Source organism: Polypterus senegalus, chromosome 2 (genome assembly GCF_016835505.1).
Source record: "Polypterus senegalus isolate Bchr_013 chromosome 2, ASM1683550v1, whole genome shotgun sequence".
In the NCBI taxonomy this organism is placed as follows: Eukaryota; Metazoa; Chordata; class Cladistia; order Polypteriformes; family Polypteridae; genus Polypterus; species Polypterus senegalus.
Window position 1 is genome coordinate 183017057 of NC_053155.1, and position 10903 is coordinate 183027959.

A 10903-nucleotide genomic window follows, 5' to 3' on the forward strand; every position below is an offset into this window, starting at 1 on the left:
CCCTCCTGGTGTGGCGGAAGAGCTGTCATCCAAGCTTCTCTCACTGTCCGGGCGCCCCCCTGGCGGTGGCCACGTCCTCTCATAAAGAGTGTCCCAGCTGTGTCCCTGTGGCCCCGAAATAGCCCCGGACGGCTGCCCTCTAGTGGCCGAGGAAAAGTATTGTCCAACTCGGGGACTATCCAGGCGTCCTGGCCGGGCAGTGTCCCCGGTCATCTGTGACACTGCCCCCTCACCAGCTGAAGCCCATCCAGCAAAGTGGCCCATCCCGCGAGGGTTAGGAGTCTCCCACGGTGGGGTCCCAGCATACCATCTTCTATGACCAGGACCTGCAAAACAGGAAACAGGTGCGGAGACGTCGTCCCGACGCTGCCTAATGGCATCTTTGCTCCAGGCATACGGACAACGCCTCCACAGATGCCCAACTCCATGGCACCTGTAACACCTGCACACCCTCTGTCTTTCCGGTGCTCTCCAGACCTGAAAACAGGACGGGAACACCCGAGCCTGCGTCTGTTCAGCCTGGTTCGGGGCAGCTCTCCATTGTCTCGGGGAGAGCTCTCTCACTACCTGCGCTCTCTCGTAACCTCGTTTCCACCTGTTGGAAGACTCCTCTGTTTTTCTCCGGGGCCTCCCGTTACTCTGGAGCACTGCAACAGCTTGGATCCCCTTATGAATTAAAGAGGGACCCCGTGCTGTTTGCACACCTCTCGACCGGGTTACGAGCGCCGCAGTTTCCTGGCTCGGGAAGGTCTGGGTGCCAGCACATACAAGCCGGCACCGCCCCCCCCGTCTCCACTTGTACTGCGGTCTCAGTACTCATCCCCCGATCTACTGTCGGAACCCCTGCTACTTGGATCCCTTCCGTTACATCCGGGTTCTTTTCGCTAGGGATTCCATGATCATGTTCGGTACCGGTGTGACTTACCTGTACCGAAGCATCGGACTGGCTGGAGAATCCCATGTCGCCCGCGTAACCACCCCAGTACGGCTTTCAGGGGCGCGTCTGCAGTCTCCTCCAGTGTCTTGATCACACCTGTCAAGTTCTGCAGTACCTGTAAGAGAGGCTGTACAGGACGAAAGACTTTCTCTAACTCCTGTACAGCCAACAAAAAGTCACTTAAGCCAGCCGGCGGTGAATTCATATTTTTTTCGTACTCACCCACCGGCTGGGAGCCATGGAGCTGCTGCGCATGCTCCCTTGGGTCTTCGAGCGTCCCAGGATTGACGTTCGTTGGTCCCGCCTTCTTGTACTCATCGGCGGGCACACAACACACTCCATCCAATCCCGCACTTGTTTTGGGGAGGAACTTCCGGTCTTTCGACGCTCCCTCCACCCTATGAGCGGACGCCTTCGGGGAAGAGTCTTCCGGGCAGCTTCCGCCCCGCAGCCATTCTGCAGTCGACAGCGGCTCCTCTTCGTCTCCCATCGCCGTCTTGTTGTCACTCCATGGGTCGGCGTGCTTCGGCCACAGATGCGGATTCGGGCAGTCCCCTACTAAAAAACAAGACCAGGTGACCGCCGGGTAAGTCCCACCAAGCGTATCACCATCAGATGCGAGACTTACCTCCCAAATCCCATCTTCTTGACTACTCTGTCGTTGGGCGGCCTCCTCTGCCACCCCGCTGCCCCGTGCATCCGCAACGACGCCGCCGGGTAGAGGCATCTCTATCTTCAGGGTGCGTTTGCCCTTCTTCTTCCCCATAATAAAGATGTCCGTCAGGCGTGGAACAAGGCGAGCGTTTCCAGTGGCGTTGACGCCAGCTTGCGTGCCGCAATGGAAGTGCGCCTTTGTCTGCTGTGCGGGGTTGCTTCCACAAAATATTTATAAAACGGGATTCCCACCTTTTAGCAGGAAGTAGGCCCCACGTTGGGCGCCATTGAGGAGAACGCACCAACAAACACAGACAGACTGATAACAGGATGTCGAAAGCACACTCCTTTATTTTATTTTTCCAATGCACCACAATGACTTCTCTCACCAACTCTCTTTCCTTTCTTCTTCTTCTTCTTCTGCTTTTTCTTCTTCTTCCTTTCTCTTCTTTGTTTCTTTCTCTCTCTCTCTCTCTCTCTTGACCTCCTTCCTCCTCCTTACACGCTTCATCTCCTTCCTCCCAACTCTGGCTCATCTACTGGAAGGATGCGGTCCCTTTTATCATGATCCGGATGAGCCCCAGGTGCTCCCCTTGACGTCCTCTCATAAAGAGCGTCCCAGCTGTGTCCCTGTGGCCCCAAAATAGCCCCGGGTGGCTGACCTCTAGTGGCCGAGGAAAAGTATTGTCCAACTCGGGGAGATGAAAATAAAGTTCACCCTGACTTTGACTTTGATGTTGTTATTTATTTAGTGTCACATTTCATAATACTTTTATTTATTTCCTTTTCCATGCATCCATTCAATTTCTAAACCCATTTTATCCTGAGCAGTGGCAGAGGCAGAGTCACAGGGAAGCTAGAGCCTATTCCAGGAAGCATAAAACCCTTTTCTTTTCTTTACTTTTCTTTTGTCTGTGTCAATTAAATATCAAATAAATCTCATTCATTAGATTACATTGTGCCATCTTTTTATTATTTTGGCCTTCTTTTAGGCCCAGCATGCCAATTATTAAACAGAGCTTGCTGTAAGATTTTTACTATATACCGTAGATCCCAGAATATAAGCCAACTCGGTATATAAGCCGACCCTCTTTTCTACCTACTAAATTACATGTATTTGCCGATGACCAGTATTTAAGCCCACCCCCTTCTCCAAGCGAAATTTTCTAAATTTCCTTAAAAGTGTCTCTTCAGGTATATTTATCATGTTTATCTGCGAGAATTTGAGACTGATAGAAACCAGGAAGTGATTGCGGAGAAGTATGGTAAAATGAAACCTTTGTGTTGAAACTGTATACGCAAATACGGTACATTGGCGGGTGGATTTCAGGAGACTCGTTATAAATTTAATTAACTTAAATATGCAATACAGTGGACCCTTGACTTACACACTTAATTCATTCACGAGGGCTGGTTGTAACTCAAGTTTGTTGTAAGTCAAGACTATTTTTCCCATAAGAAATAATGGAAATACCCATAATACGTTCTGAACTTCCCACTGAAACACTTATTTAACCTTTTCATAATAAAAAAGTGTTGTATAATGTGCATAATTTAACAAAACACCAATAATTTTTCTAATGTACTAACCAAAAAGTTATAAAAAGTGCCTAGCCTACCAGAAGTAGGCTAGATTAAGCTAGGAGCATAGCGGCGCGCATGGTCGCAGCTGCTCACGGCTCTCCTTTTCAGTGCACTTTTTTGTTGTTTTTGTACTTTTTTTTTTGCTTGTTTGTGCACGATCGGTTTGGCGAACATCCACTACACCCGTCAGAACCTTATAGACATCGGTGTCCAGAGTCAGACATCTGTTTCGAGTGTTTTTCATCACAAGCACAACATCTCTCAGACAACATAGCGAGACCAGCGGGCTCTCCGTGGATTGTTGTCGGGTCTAGGAGACGATGCAGAAGGAAGCAGAAGCGGGGCCGCTTTCACCATTTAATTTGACATCTTTGGGCTGCAAGAAGGGATGAGGAGGAGAATGAAATGGAAGGTGGTTATTGTTTAGAAGGAGCTTCCTTATGCAAATCTTTTCTTTGTAAAATTGTCGAGATGGTGGATTTCGACATGCTGTACATATTAGCGAGATCGGTCACACGAACAGCACTCTCATATATACACACAATTTCCATCTTTGTTTCGATTGTGATCGCTATCTTTACCTTCGTTACCTTCTCTTCCTTCCCTATGTGTCTTGCTTGCATGGTCTTAGTGAATTATATATATAGGTAAATCACTGCAAAGACCGAAATTACATCCACAAACACATGTATCTGGGCTCCGACTGACGCTTACTAACGCTCTCGGTTGTTTGTTTACAATCGCGCAAGCGGATACACGTGACCTCATTCAGGTCATAACGCAAGATGTTGGTCGTAAATCAAAACTATTACTTCTGTATTCATCGGCAAAACCAGCATTGCACTGGAAATCTTGAATCTGAAACGATACTTGTTGTATAAGCTGACCCCCAAACTCCAAGCCAAAAATCTAGGATGAAATTTTCGGCTTATATTCTGGAATCTACAGTACATATATTAGGACTGTCAAACAATTACAATTTTTTTATTCATAGTTAATCATGAAATTGCATTACTCTCACTTTTAATTGCATGTTTAACCAGGGTGGTTTTGGTTGCTCAGTGTTGTCCAGTGGTCTTTTGTAATTGTCACTGCCCTACAACTTCTATGCTGCTCAAACTGTGAAGACTTATGACTTTAATATAAATAATTGATACATGGCACAGTTATCCCACATGAAGGTAATGTGTAAGAATTTTCAGAAGTGGTAAACTGAATGATGTCTGTCATGTCTTTATCTTCAAGTGTTATTTAGAGGTCTGCAGTCTGGTGCAATAGTGATAGTCAAATCTTTAGATTTTGTTTCATTCATAGAAACGGATCTAGTTGTACATTAATGGATTGTAGTGTGACACAATTTTTGATGATTAACCATTAGTTTTTAACATTAGAATGTTTTGCTCTTAATAGATACAGCAAGGACATTTTACTTTTGTGATATTTAAATGTGCCAGAAGTAAGTTTACAAATATCAATAGTTTTATCCTTTGAACTGTCTCGGAGAGGTTTCCATCAAAAATTCATAAACGTCATCTTTCTCAGCAATCGTTAATGGATTAGTCTAGAGGGTGTGTGGAACAATGCATTTGCTGAAATAAAATTAAGGAAGAATAATGTGTTATACTTTTTAAAAGTACACTTTTGATCTTATGCATTACTGCATTAACTTTGACAGTCATTTTTTAATGCAGCATGGTTGAATGCTTGTTAGCCCTCATGCATTATAAACCACATTCCAAACTCACAGCTCCAGAGTTTTGAGTTCATATCTAGGCTAGGTTGCTGTTCCTGTCTATGTAGAGTGTTTACATTCTTTCTGCATGTTAGTGCAGTTTTTCTCAACCACTGGGTTGCAAACCACTTATGGGCTGTGGCTTCCTTCTGGTAAGTTAGTTACTACTCTATATATCAATAGTCAGTTGAGATGGGTCGCAAGGTTGGTTGTGAATGGGTTGGGCAGTGCGCCAATGATCACACTTAACCCCGCCTCCCATTGATCGCTGTCATTTCAAGAAGGGCTGCATAAATACTTACATGGTTGACACCAGAAAGGCTGAGTAACACTGTGACAGAGGGTGGTGAATTTAATGAAGGCTGGAACAAAAATAAAACAGAAGGATTTAAATTACAGTGGTGAGTTGCTTTAATCGGTGCTAGTGATAAATATCATGTCATCTTAGGTTTGGAGTGGATTTGGCTACAGGAAATATGTCCTTTCCCATTGAATCAGGATAGTTGTCTTATCTAATTCTGGTCAGAAAAGCCATGGCATTTCAGATCAAAACATAAAGCTAATAAACGTAATGTTTGTTAAAATGTCTGTCCAGGTGAGTTTGAAGAACTGTCCTGTCTGTTTATGGTAAGAAATACCATGCATCTCCAGATATTAACATAGAAGTACAGATAATACTAGAAGCAGATGCCATATACTCCACAGCAGATCTGGAGATTTTCCACATCTATTGGCAGTGAGAACTTCAATGGCACCTCCAGACCATGAAAAACTAACAACTGATCTTGGTCCCACAGTATATATCTTGTCACTTCCATAATGGTGACAGCTGTTGAAGCTAATACTATTGACAAATGCCTCTAAATTAGAAAAAAAATGAATGCATCTCAGTTTGATTATAGATAAAGATGAAGATCTACCTAGCTAAGGAGGTTAAAACAGACAGATTGCTCAAAAGCAAAATTGAGAATTTACCCATGTTATACTGGTAAATTATGCTATTCTCTGTCTATTTTAAAATTGACTACAATGGTGCCAGGAATCCTAAAGTTTGAGAAAGCACAATTCATTTATGAGAAACTAGCAAAATACCCACGCTTCGCAGCGGAGAAGTAGTGTGTTAAAGAAGCAATGAAAAGAAAAGGAAACATTTTGAAAATAACGTAACCTGATTGTCAATGTAATTGTTTTGTCACTGTTGTGAGTGATGAGTGTTGTTGTCATATATATATATATATATATATATATATATATATATATATATATATACATACATATAGATCTACATATATACACACACATATATACACACATATACATACATACACACACATATATACACACAAATACATATATATATATATATATATACATACATACACACACACATATATAAACATATATATACATATACATACATATCTACATATATACACACACAGCTATTTCGTATCAGTGCAATACGCTGTTTGTTAAACGGTTGACTCCGCCTTACGTGCAATAACAAATCAAATCATTCAGTTGTCTTTGCTCATATGTCATTTTAGAGCTGGACGCCTGGCATCTTTTTGGCAACAAGTTCGTTTATGTTTGGTGTGAGGTTCTGTGTTCTGGAGATTCTCAGGATGGATTGCAGGTGCTCATCAGTGAGGCGACTCCTGTGTGCTGTTTTGTTAGTCTTTATCACTGAGAAGAGCTTCTCACACAGATATGTGCTACCAAACATGCACAAGGTTCGAGCCGCATGTAGACAGACTTTTTTTGTTCTTCAAAGTCACCAAAGCGCCGTGCAAACTCAGTGCGCAATAACTCTAGCTTCGCAATAACTTTCAGCATCATAAGGTAGACTTGATTAACGTGGTAAGTGTTCGGCAAGGCAGCTGAAGCGCTGCATTATGGGATCTGTAGTTTATTGTGTTACCAGCGCTTCATATACCCGGCTTTAATAACAATAATACAGTATATAAAATGATCTCGGGGCGGATATAATTACACGCCGGGCGGATGTGGCCCGGCCCTTGAGTTTGACACATATGGACTAAATAGAACTTGAAAAGATATATTTTTTCAAATGTGATCGCGCAATTCAGATAGAGTTGACGCCAAGACTACAGCCTGCATGCCTCAATGAGTCATCCTCCCTCGCTCTTACTTTTTTACCGTTCATCTAATGAATACACTGAGTATGGCTTTACCAAAACAATCATTGATGGCGAATAAAGTATCCATTATTCGAGTATGTAGAGCGGGATATATATATACATATATATATACCCGCGTATCGCAGTGGAGAAGTAGTGTGTTAAAAAAGGTAGAAAAAGAAAAGGGAACATTTTAAAAATAACGTAACATGACTGTCAATATACAGTATTTGTTTTGTGAGTGTTACTGAGTGTTGCTGTCATCAAGGATTTGATTATCATTATTTCTTTCAATCAGGTTCGTATTTGTAGGATGTGTTGTGTTCAAGTTACATTCCGTGTTTGTCAATCGTTGTAAAGATGACAGGTTTCATTCATCGATTCGTTTCTTACTGCATCAATAAACAACTCGTCTTCTTCTTTATCTGAGACCTGACACACTGCATGCACAGGTTTTTACACTGTCTTCCTTTAGCGGACATTGACTTTTTCCACCATGTGCTTTGTTTCCACAGTAGCTGCATTTATGAATCTGCTTATCAGACGCTTCATATTTTTGCTGCCTTTCAATTGTGTAATTCGGTTTTGTTCAGCTCTTTGGAACTGTTGCTTTTATCTGTGCACTGCGCCAGTTCACGTGAGCCACTCGGTGTACATGCATCGAAGGTTCCCAGCTGTGCTGGTGCCATCTCGCTATGTCCATGGCTTATTTAATGTTACCTTAGTCCTGGCACTTAAAACTTTCTCTCGCAGTTTCGCTGAGTTTGTGTCAAACACCACCCTGACCATCTCATCTTCCTCTCCATAAGCACAGTCCTTCACCCATGAATATTTACCCGTGGCAGTTTGCTATTGGATTGCCGCTGACGGACGGCCTTATATGGGTAGGCACTAAATTACAAATGCCAGCGGCAGCCTGTCTATAAACTTAATTTAAAGTGTAGGTTTACATCGTGCTTTGTTTCCGAAGTAGCAGAACTCATGAATATGGTTGTATATGTCACTCGCTCGCTTCTTATTGTTTCGCTGCCTTCTCAATTATATAATGCATGTTTTCTTAAGCGCTTTTTTGAGGTCTTCCTGGTTTTCTATGTACTGCGTGATTACGTGGGAGGCGTGATGATGTCACACGAAACTCCGCCCCCACGGCGTTTTTAGCTCATCTCCATTACAGTAAATGGAGAAAAACTGCTTCCAGTTATGACCATTACGCGTAGAATTTCGATATAAAACCTGCCCAACTTTTGTAAGGAAGCTGTAAGGAATGAACCTGCCAAATTTTAGCCTTCCACCCACACGGGAAGTTGGAGAATTAGTGATGAGTCAGTGAGTGAGTCAGTGAGTCAGTGAGTGAGTGAGTGAGTGAGGGCTTTGCCTTTTATTAGTATAGATAGAAGACACGAAGTTTGAATTTCTAGAAAAATACAATTGGAGAACATCATGTTCACTCTAGGTTAGGAATGACACCTGTTCTGTCTTATGGGGAGCAGTGAGTAGTATGCTAAGATGGACAGATGATCCATCCAAGGTTAGAAAAAGCTGGCAATACTTAAACTTGACCAGAATGTAGAGGTAACATATCTAACATTGCTGAGAAATAAAAAGAGAATTCTGTATCAGATTGTTACGGGTAACCCATTCTAAAACTAATAAGAAGTTTAACAAACAAAAGTAACACATTCAGTTCATAATGTTTATTCAACAACAACAACAACAACATTTATTTATATAGCACATTTTCATACAAACAGAAGCTCAAAGTGCTTTACATATTAAAGAATAGAAAAATGAAAGACACAATTATAAAACAAAATAAATCAACATTAACATCGAATAAGAGTAAGGTTCAATGGCCAGGGGACAGAAAAAAAAAACTCCAGACGGCTGGAGAAAAATAAAATCTGTAGGGATTCCAGACCATGAGACCGCCCAGTCCCCTCTGGGCATTCTACCTAACATAAATGAAACAGTCCTCTTTGGATTTAGGATTCTCATGGAAGGGCTTGATGATGATGATGGTCACGTAGACTTCTGCCTTTTAATCCGTCCATCATTGTTTGAGTATCATGAAGCTTTGAGTAGGTGGTGGTGGCGCAGGCTGTAAGATGGGGCGAGATTATTTAAGGCTTTATAAACCATAGGCAGAATTTTAAAGTCAATCCTGAATGACACAGGTAACCAGTGTAGTGACATTAAAACTGGAGAAATGTGTTTGATTTTCTTTTCCTAGTTAGGATTCTAGCAGCTGCATTCTGCACTAGTTGCAAATGATTTATATCTTTTTTGGGTAGTCCTGAGAGGAGTGTGTTACAGTAATCTAGTTGACTGAAAACAAACGCGTGAACTAATTTCTCAGCATCTTTCAGTGATATAAGCGGTCTAACTTTACTTATGTTTCTTAAGTGAAAAATGCTGTCCTAATGATCTGATTAATATGTGATTTAAAATTCAGATTACAGTCAACAATCACCCCTAAGCTTTTTACCTCCGTCTTTACTTTTAATCCTAATGTATCCAGTTTATTTCTAATAGCCTCATTGTATCCATTATTGCTGATCACTAAAATTTCAGTTTTCTCTTTATTTAACTTGAGAAAATTACTATTCATCCATTCTGAGATACTAGTCAGACATTGTGTTAGTGAATCAATAGAATCGGGTCATCAGGTGCTATTGATAAGTACAGCTGTGTGTCATCAGCATAGCTGTGGTAGCTCACGTTGTGCCCTGAGATAATCTGACCTAACGGAAGCATGTAGATTGAGAATAACAGCGGACCCAGGATAGAGCCTTGTGGAACACCATATTGGATATCATGTGTCTTCGAGTTGTAATTCCCACAACTAACAAAAATTTTCTCCCTGTCAGGTAGGATTCAAACCAATTTAAGACACTGCCAGAGAGGCCCACCCATTGACTAAGGCGATTTCTAAGAATGTTGTGATCAATGGTGTCAAATGCAGCACTCAGATCTAAGAGGATGAGAACAGATAAATGGCCTCTGTCTGCATTTACCCAGAAGTCATTTACTACTTTAACGAGTGCAGTTTCTGTGCTGTGATTTGTTCTAAAACCTGACTGAAATTTATCAAGAATAGCATGTTTATTTAGGTGGTCATTTAACTGCATAATGACTGCCTTCTCAGAACTTTACTTAAGAAGGCAGGTTAGAGATGGGTCTAAAATTTTCAAGAGCTGAGGGGTCAAGATTATGTTTCTTAAGTAGGGGTTTAACTACAGCAGTCTTAAGACAGTCTGGGAAGACCCCAGTATCTAGTGACAATTTACTATGTCAAGAACATTATCAATTAGCACGCCTGATACTTCTTTGAAAAACCTTGTTGGTATCGGGTCAAGGACGCAGGTGGAGGGTTTTAATTGAGAGATTATTTTTTGTAAATCAGGTAAATCTATCCTAGTGAAAGAGTTTAATTTGTTTATAACAGGATGTTGGGGTTTAGGGGGATCCTTAGTGTTGGGGAGATATACTATGTTATTTCTAATATCATTAATTTTTTGATTGAAAATACAGCGACAGCCTCACAGGTTTCACTGGAAGCACTTAGGAGGCATTCCTTTGAGCTACCTGGGTTTAGTAGGCGATCAATTGTTGAAAATAAGACTCTGGGATTACTAGCATTGTTATTTATAATCTTGAGAAATAGCAGCGTCTCTCAAGACGGACAGTGTTATTGTATTCTGTTATTTTGACTTTTAATATTTCGTGGTGGATAGTAAGTTTAGTCTTCCTCCATTGACGCCAGCTCTACGGCATGTTCTCTTTAAATCAGACACTCTTTGGGTCTTCCATGGTATAACAATGCTAGAAGATTTTTTCACTGTCTTTTCAGGTGCA